Below are 8,540 nucleotides of genomic sequence, written 5' to 3'. Positions count from 1 at the left end.
TTTGATGTCTGTCAAACAACAGGCTGGGCTGGCCTGTTATCCACAGCCAACAGTGGTCTGCAGTAACAATTACCTAGAAGCTAGACCCCCTTCTAGAGAACCTTCTAGAGAAGTAGAAGAGGAGGTGGAGAAGCCATAGGAGGGAACAGGCTCTCTACTTCAGGGTCCTTCAGCCATGGCTCAGGTTGGGCTGGAAGAGGGAAGGACATGATTTCTGTGTTGGATCTGAGACTGGAGTTTAAATGAGTTGGGTTGGACCAAGCTTTCACATAACTAAAAGGGAGCAGAGAGACGTGGAATCTGTTTGTGCTGTTGTGAGACATGTCAAGGCACAGAGGAAGACTCTTATGGGGTGGGTGGGAGTGTTTATACCCATCTGAGTTCAATGCTCAACCAACAGTTACATTGATCTATCACTAAACCCATCCTTGAATCCACTGTGCCATCCTCCCCTGCAGTCTAAGAGGAAACAATTCTTTTCCTGTAAAGTGAATTCCTTCATCTGTATTCTTGTTTGTTCATTGAGAGAACATTTATTTGATGTCTTAAATTTATTGCCAGTGTTGAGGTACAAAGGTTAAACATGAAGGAATTCTTTCCCTTGTGGAATGCACAGATTAGTGGGGTAGAGTAGAAGGTAACTACTTGCTTTAAAAACAATGTATTAAGGGTTATTAAAAGTGGGCTGGAAGGTCTCAAAGAAGAATAGTGGTCAGAAAGCAAAAGAAGACAAGACATTTCAGGTTAATGGAAAAACAGTGGGTATGGATTACATGGACTGTGTTCACTTAGGGAACAACAGACGGTTCTGTGTGTTGGGAAGGCAGACTTGGCAGCAGAGGAGGCTGGAGAGAAAGGCAGGAGGCAGATCCTGATGGGCTAACCTGCTTGTCCCCTATCCTGTAGATGATGGTTCTTCATAGCAATGGTACTGCCCTGGGAAGGGCGCTATGGACATTTGTGGGTCATTTTTCATTGTGATGTGATGGAAGGTGGGTGCTACTGGTATTTCAGTAGTTAGGGGCCACAGATGCTAGACTCTACAATGTGAGAATAGTTCCGCATAGTTAAGAATATATTGTTTTAAAGTAGATATCTGCTTCTCCCACTAGGTCATATATTTTATGAGAGAAGTACTTTTATTTATTTATTTTTTGCCACACCGCACAGCATGTCTTAGTTCCTGACCAGGGGTCAAACATTTGCCCCTTGCAGTGGAAGCCTGGAGTCTTAACCACCAGACCACTAGCAAAGTCTGAGAAGGACTTTTATCCTGTTAATCTTTGTACTTCAACACTAGCAATATGTTTTTGATGTCAAATGTCCTGAGTTCAGCATAATTTTGAATCTGGGCTATTGTTACTAATTCAATATTGATGTATAATCTAGTATATTTTTTAAACGATATGGCTTCTGATCTTACTTCTTGTAAACCCTAACTTACTCATTCCATACAATTAGGTACAAGAAACTGAGTGTTTCAGTAAGTCTTCTATATTTCATTATAAGCTATTTTTTTTTATTTCTCTTTTGTGTTAGATTTAGGACGTTGTATTGGTGTTTTGAAATTATGTGTATAGATCACTTATGTATTCCATTCTAGGATAGTAAGGGTGCTATTATTTAAAATGTTTGTTAGAAGAAGGGAGACAGGTCTGATAGGATCAAGAGCCACTATCATTGGTAGCCATCGGTTTCCAAACTATTATTTGAAGCCACAGAGCTCAGATGTTTTGCTCACGCGCTCCCTAAAATAGCAATAACCTCCTTACACAGCTTTACACATTTACTATTCAAGTTAATAGGAGACAGAAAATACTAATCACTTCATAAGTTGGGGACTGATTGTAATCATAAGAAATATTTCATGATGATTTGATGAAGTGGATTTTAACTATCTTATGGAATAACTCATGCCAAATACAAAATAAATTACTGAACTTTTTATCCATAGATATTTTTCAGTGTATCTGAATCTTTTGGTGGCCCATAAAAATTTCCAATTACATTTTTTATTGTTTTTTTTTAAAGTCAGGTTATTGAGGTATAATTTATAGATGGTAAAATCCAAATGTGTACTCTGGTTACTTTTAAAAGAAAGTATGTCACTAATGTATTTTCCTTTGGCTATGCCGATTGTAGGAAATCCCAGAATAGGCTTAACACCCCATTTCCAATGCCAGGTTTTATCCATAATAGAAGTCTGTATCTGGTGAGGAAGACAGGAAGCCCCAGTAGTTTAAGGCACTAACTAGCCTTTAAATGAATCCCTAGACCAATGTGTTCATTTACATACTTGTTTGTTGGGTGTATTTACACTCTAGAACAATTCATCATAGTAAAGTCTGGTGGGGTGAGGGACAGGCCTTTCTTTTGTCAAGTGGGGTAAGGACTGTATGAGCACAAGTTCATTCTCCGGCAGGTGAAGTTTTGGAAACAGTACATATGGAAGATGAGGATCTGGAAATGAGTTCCCTTGAAACCATCTGTACAGACATGGCCCGTGGAACATCCTTCTGTCCTCTCCCTGTTTGGAAGCTTCCGCCCAGAGGTTCAGGGCCTAGGAGCTCTGTCTGAGAGGCGCTAAGGGCAGAGGGTAAGGAGTTTGGGAGTTTTGAGTTTTGAGTTTTGACTCTGGTTTTGAGTCCAGGTTCTGCCGTTACTCACTGTGGGACTCTAGACAAGCAAGTGATCACATTACTTGATAATCAAACTCCTTACCCTCCCAAAACTCCTTAACTGCTACTTCATCTGGAGCACCTGGGCTTCTTTTCCATTTTATATTTAAACTTGTGTTTGAAGGCAGGGTTTTGCTGCTAAAAACAAAGCACAGCTTCCATGGAGAATCAGAGATAAAAGTGTATGGTGGCTTCTCCTGACAATTCTTAAATGGCTTCGTAGGAAATCACTGGCTCTCCATGAAAAAAACTATTCTTCTGCACCATCTTTTCACAAAACTTGTGTTTGTGACCCTCACAGTATGTACCAGGTGAGTTCCCTTAACTTTTCTTGCTTTCAGTCTGTCTGCCAGCCAATCCTACATTGCCACTGTAGCTACTCTTTATGTTCTATGACATAATTCAGCCATGCAAAAAGAGTACAGTTTTATCAAACCTTGGTTCAGATTTCTCCTCCTCTTCCAGTCTTTGGCTTCTCCAGAAAAATCCTAAGCATAGCAGAAGATTAAAATAGAAATTAATACATTTCCATTCTGTAGAAGCTGTTGTTTAGATCTAGAAGATCGTGTTTCCTTTGCTTCTTTTTATGTGAGATTTTCGTAAATTGAGCAGGACTTAAAAAGTGAGGGGACACATGCCACTTTTTCTCAGTGAAAGATTTTGTGAAGAAAATAGAATTTTAAGTATAGTGGAGAAAGAAATGTAATTGAAAATATTTAAGACTTTATGGCATCAGAAACTCCCAAGGAGTGATAAGTCATTACCGGGGCTAGTAACAATGATGAAGAGTGGAAATAGGAACATAGGGAAGCAGTATATGAACCTGGGGGAGCAGGCCAAGTGTAGAAGAGCAATGGGAACCACTGGGACCTTCTTGGCCACCCACACAGGTGCTAGCTAGTCCAGGATTGGAGGGAGCAGATGGGTGAAAAATGGGTTCACCTGGAGCTTGAATCATCACAGAGATAAAAGTGCATGGTGGCTTCTCCTGACAATTCTTAAATGGCTTCTTAGGAAATCACTGGCTCTCCAAGAAGCATTTTCCATGGAAAAAACTATTCTTCTGCACTATCTTTTCACAAAACTTGTGTTTGTGACCCTCACAGTATGTACCATTTCAGCTTTTAGGATACATATCCTGATAGGTAAGTTAGAAGCCAGGGTTTGACTTGAAAATATTTTAAAACATTTTAACTTAGAAAACTGTGTATAAATTAAAAGTAAAAACCTTTGACCTTTTAAACAATAATAGCTCTTGGAGAATATTGCATATGATGAGACTGCAGCCTACCAGGCTTCTCCATCCATGGGATTTTCCAGGCAAGAGTACTGGACTGGGGTGCCATTGCCTTCTCCATATGATGAGAAGGTGACCTCAAAGTCTAGAACCATGCTGTATGGAGGGGGAGGGGAGTCAGGAGGGGGATGGGAGTGGGCCACATGAGCAAAAATGGGGGTTTGACTTGTTTTCCGGATTGTCTCCTTCCCTCCCTGGGGCTATAAGAAATAATGTAGAATTATAGTGAGGTCTTTTTTGCCTTTAATATGTTTCACTATTATGTTTTTCTTTTTTTGGTTTTTGGCTGCAGCCACAAGGCTTGTGGGATCTTGTGGGATCTTTGTTCTCAGACCAGGGATTAAACCCACACCCTTGCGGTGAAAGTGCAGAGTCCCAGCCATTGGACTGCAAGGGAATTTCCACTATGTTTCTTTTTTCATACTGCCTTCTCCTCTCCCTCACCAAAATGCTGCATTTGAAAATGTATCTTTTCTGTCTTATTTTATCTTACTTTCCATAACTGCTCTCTGTCCTCAGCAAGTTTTCTTGGACTTATCTTGTGTGCAGGTGACAAGCACGTATAAGTCAAAGCATTTTTCTGCAAATGAGGTTGGTTAAGCAGAGAAAAGGAGTGCGTGAAGGCTGTCTATTGTCACCCTGCTTATTTAACTTATATGCAGAGTACATCATGAGAAACGCTGGGCTGGAAGAAGCACAAGCTGGAATCAAGATTGCTGGGAGAAATATCAATAACCTCAGATATGCAGATGACACCACCCTATGGCAGAAAGTGAAGAGGATCTAAAAAGCCTCTTGATTAAAGTGAAAGAGGAGAGCGAAAAAGGTGGCTTAAAGCTCAACATTCAGAAAACGATCATGGCATCCGGTCCCATCACTTCATGGGAAATAGATGGGGAGACAGTGGAAACAGTGGCAGATTTTATTTTTTGGGGCTCCAAAATCACTGCAGATGGTGACTGCAGCCATGAAATTAAAAGACACTCTTTGGAAGAAAAGTTATGACCAACCTAGATAGTATATTCAAAAGCAGAGACATTACTTTGCCGACTAAGGTCCGTCTAGTCAAGGCTATGGTTTTTCCTGTGGTCATGTATGGATGTGAGAGTTGGACTGTGAAGAAGGCTGAGCGCCGAAGAATTGATGCATTTGAACTGTGGTGTTGGAGAAGACTCTTGAGAGTCCCTTGGACTGCAAGGAGATCCAACCAGTCCATTCTGAAGGAGATCAGCCCTGGGATTTCTTTGGAAGGAATGATGCTAAAGCTGAAGCTCCAGTACTTTGGCCACCTCATGCGAAGAGTTGACTCATTGGAAAAGACTCTGATGCTGGGAGGGATTGGGGGCAGGAGGAGAAGGGGACGACAGAGGATGAGATGGCTGGATGGCATCACTGACTCGATGGACGTGAGTCTGAGTGAACTCTGGGAGTTGGTGATGGACAGGGAGGCCTGGTGTGCTACAATTCATGGGGTTGCAAAGAGTCGGACACGACTGAGCGACTGAAGTGAACTGAACTGAACTGAAGCAGAGAAAAAAATGGCAAGGTGTTTTGTTTCTCTGGAATCCTATGGGCTTGGAGGCACAATCTGGTGTACAGCAGGCTAGAGGGTCCAGAGTTAGCTGTGAAATCAGGTAAGTTACAATTTTAGTACTAAACTGAGAGTCTGTTTGGGGCATCAAGGCTTAACATGGAGATTGTCATAAGCCTGAATCCCATGTTGGTTTCGGAACTCAGCAAGGGTCTTGAGGCTCCTTTGGCCAGAGTGTGACAGGCCTCAGGATTTCTTTGTACTAAGGAACAGAGCAACTTGGAAACTACTGTAGCTTCTGTTGTTGTTTAGTCGCTAAGTCATGTCTGACTCTGCGACCTCATGGACTATAAGCCACCAGGTTTCTCTGTCCATGGGATTTCCCAGGGAAGAATACTGGAGTGGGTTGCCATTTCCTTAATAGTTAGCTATTTTGATGCTCCACAGTTTAGTTCTGGATCAGATATGAGTTGTTTCGGCTGGCCCTGTCCCAGAAGAAATTATAGAAAGTGTCTGCAAAGTAGTATGAGGCATTACCAACCCTCCAGAGAGAAAGTTGACTCCTATCATGTATTCGAACTCATCTGGAGAGTCTGGGTAACAGTGGTGTCTGATCCTTCCTCACTTGGGTCTGCAGGTGTTCTAGAGAGACTCTTCTGGGTCTTTGGTGGCCATTACACTCTAAGCACAGCTTCACATGGTAAGTTCCATGAGTCAACAAATATCTGTACAGAGCCCACCTTCAGTTCAGTTCAGTTCAGTTCAGTTCAGTTCAGTCGCTCAGTTGTGTCCGACTCTTTGCAACCCCATGAATCGCAGCACGCCAGGCCTCCCTGTCCATCACCAACTCCCGGAGTTCACTCAGACTCACATCCATCAAGTCGGTGATGCCATCCAGTCATCTCATCCTCTGTCATCCCCTTCTCCTCCTGCCCCCAATCCCTCCCAGCATCAGAGTCTTTTCCAATGAGTCAACTCTTCGCATGAGGTGACCAAAGTACTGGAGCTTCAGCTTTAGCATCATTCCTTCCAAAGAAATCCCAGGGTTGATCTCCTTCAGAATGGACTGGTTGGATCTCCTTGTAGTCCAAGGGACTCTCAAGAGTCTTCTCCAACACCACAGTTCAAATGCATCAATTCTTCGGCACTCAGCCTTCTTCACAGTCCAACTCACATCCATACATGACCACAGGAAAAACCATAGCCTTGACTAGACGGACCTTAGTCGGCAAAGTAATGTCTCTGCTTTTGAATATACTATCTAGGTTGGTCATAACTTTTCTTCCAAAGAGTGTCTTTTAATTTCATGGCTGCAGTCACCATCTGCAGTGATTTTGGAGCCCCAAAAAATAAAATCTGCCACTGTTTCCACTGTCTCCCCATCTATTTCCCATGAAGTGATGGGACCAGATGCCATGATCTTCGTTTTCTGAATGTTGAGCTTTAAGCCAACTTTTTCGCTCTCCTCTTTCACTTTCATCAAGAGGCTTTTTAGATCCTCTTCACTTTCTGCCATAGGGTGGTGTCATCTGCATATCTGAGGTTATTGATATTTCTCCCAGAAATCTTGATTCCAGCTTGTGTTTCTTCCAGTCCAGCGTTTCTCATGATGTACTCTGCATATGTTAAATAAGCAGGGTGACAATATACAGCCTTGATGTACTCCTTTTCCTATTTGGAACCAGTCTGTTGTTCCATGTCCAGTTCTAACTGTTGCTTCCTGACCTGCGTACAGATTTCTCAAGAGGCAGGTTAGATGGTCTGGTATTCCCATCTCTTTCAGAATTTTCCACAGTTTATTGTGAGACCAGGAAACCTGTATTCTACTGTCTGATTCGCTATAAAGAAGCCACATAGGGGACTTCCCTGGTGGTCCATTGGCTAAGACTCCACGCTCCCAATGCAGGGGGTCCAGGTTCAATCTGTAGTCACGGAGTGTAGTGTAGTGTTAGGCACTCAGTCGTGTCCGACTCTTTGCGATCCCATGGACTGTAGCCCACCAGGCTCCTCTGTTCATGGGATTCTCCAGGCAAGAATACTGGAGTGGGTTGCCATTCTCCACTAGTCGGGGAACTAGATCCCATATGCCATGCTGAGTTGGCATACTGCAGCTAAAGGCTCCACACACTGCAAGGAAGATGAAAGATCCTGTGTGCCTCAGCTAAGACCCTGAGCAGAAAATTTTTTAAAAAAGAAAAAAAAACATGTAGAGTTGGGGGAGAGGGGCAGGAGAGGAAGCTATGGGACTTCCCTCTCAGAGACTCAGTTTTCAATTATCTTTAAATGACAGGAGTGAACAATATATTTATAAGATTCCTCCTAGCACTGAAATTCTGTGATTCTGGCAGAGATTGTGTCATTTGGATTTGCTTCTCTGATTAAAATGTGTGTAGTTGCTTGAAAAGTATTTGGTTGACTGTATGTGAAGCTAGAGTCATGTCTTTCTCAGGTTGTCCCATTACCCTTTTGTCTGGTCTATCCTTCTTTTGCTTGCTCAGATAGGATGAAGTTTCTTTGCACTAACAGTGTCAGGAGCTGGAACTGGAGTTACATGTCTGGTTTAAAGAGCTATCCAAAGGTTTCCATTTCTACTGGCTTGAGGGCAAAAGAGGTTTTTGGGGGGCTTGCCTTTGGCCTCTGAGCCCAAGGGATTCCAAATGAATGCTCCTCAAAGGTAAGCCTGTAGCATTCAGCTTTGTGCATTCACCCCCAAAGCCTGTGCAAGGCAGACTGTTCAATAAAGAAATATTGTACCTGAGAATAAAATGGCATTGTCCTTTAGTTCCATCCCCAAACCACTAGGTGTCGCCTCCACCTCAGAGAAACTAGACCCCTCCTCTCCCTGCACACCCACCCTTCTCGCTCCACTCCGGGAGCTCTCAGCTTCTTGGAATTGTGATTGCTGGAGAAGCGGCCTGAAGCAGGAGACTCACTGTGGCTCTTGGCAGGGGGGAGGAAAATGGGTTGATATGCATCTCCTTAATGACAATTTGAGGAAAACTCCCTAAGGTCCCATGGCAGTTCCTCCCAGCAA

The sequence above is a fragment of the Ovis canadensis genome, chromosome 2 (genome assembly GCF_042477335.2).
Source record: "Ovis canadensis isolate MfBH-ARS-UI-01 breed Bighorn chromosome 2, ARS-UI_OviCan_v2, whole genome shotgun sequence".
NCBI lineage: Eukaryota > Metazoa > Chordata > Mammalia > Artiodactyla > Bovidae > Ovis > Ovis canadensis.
The sequence above is the reverse complement of the archived record's forward strand: the minus strand, read 5'-3'. Positions refer to the sequence as shown.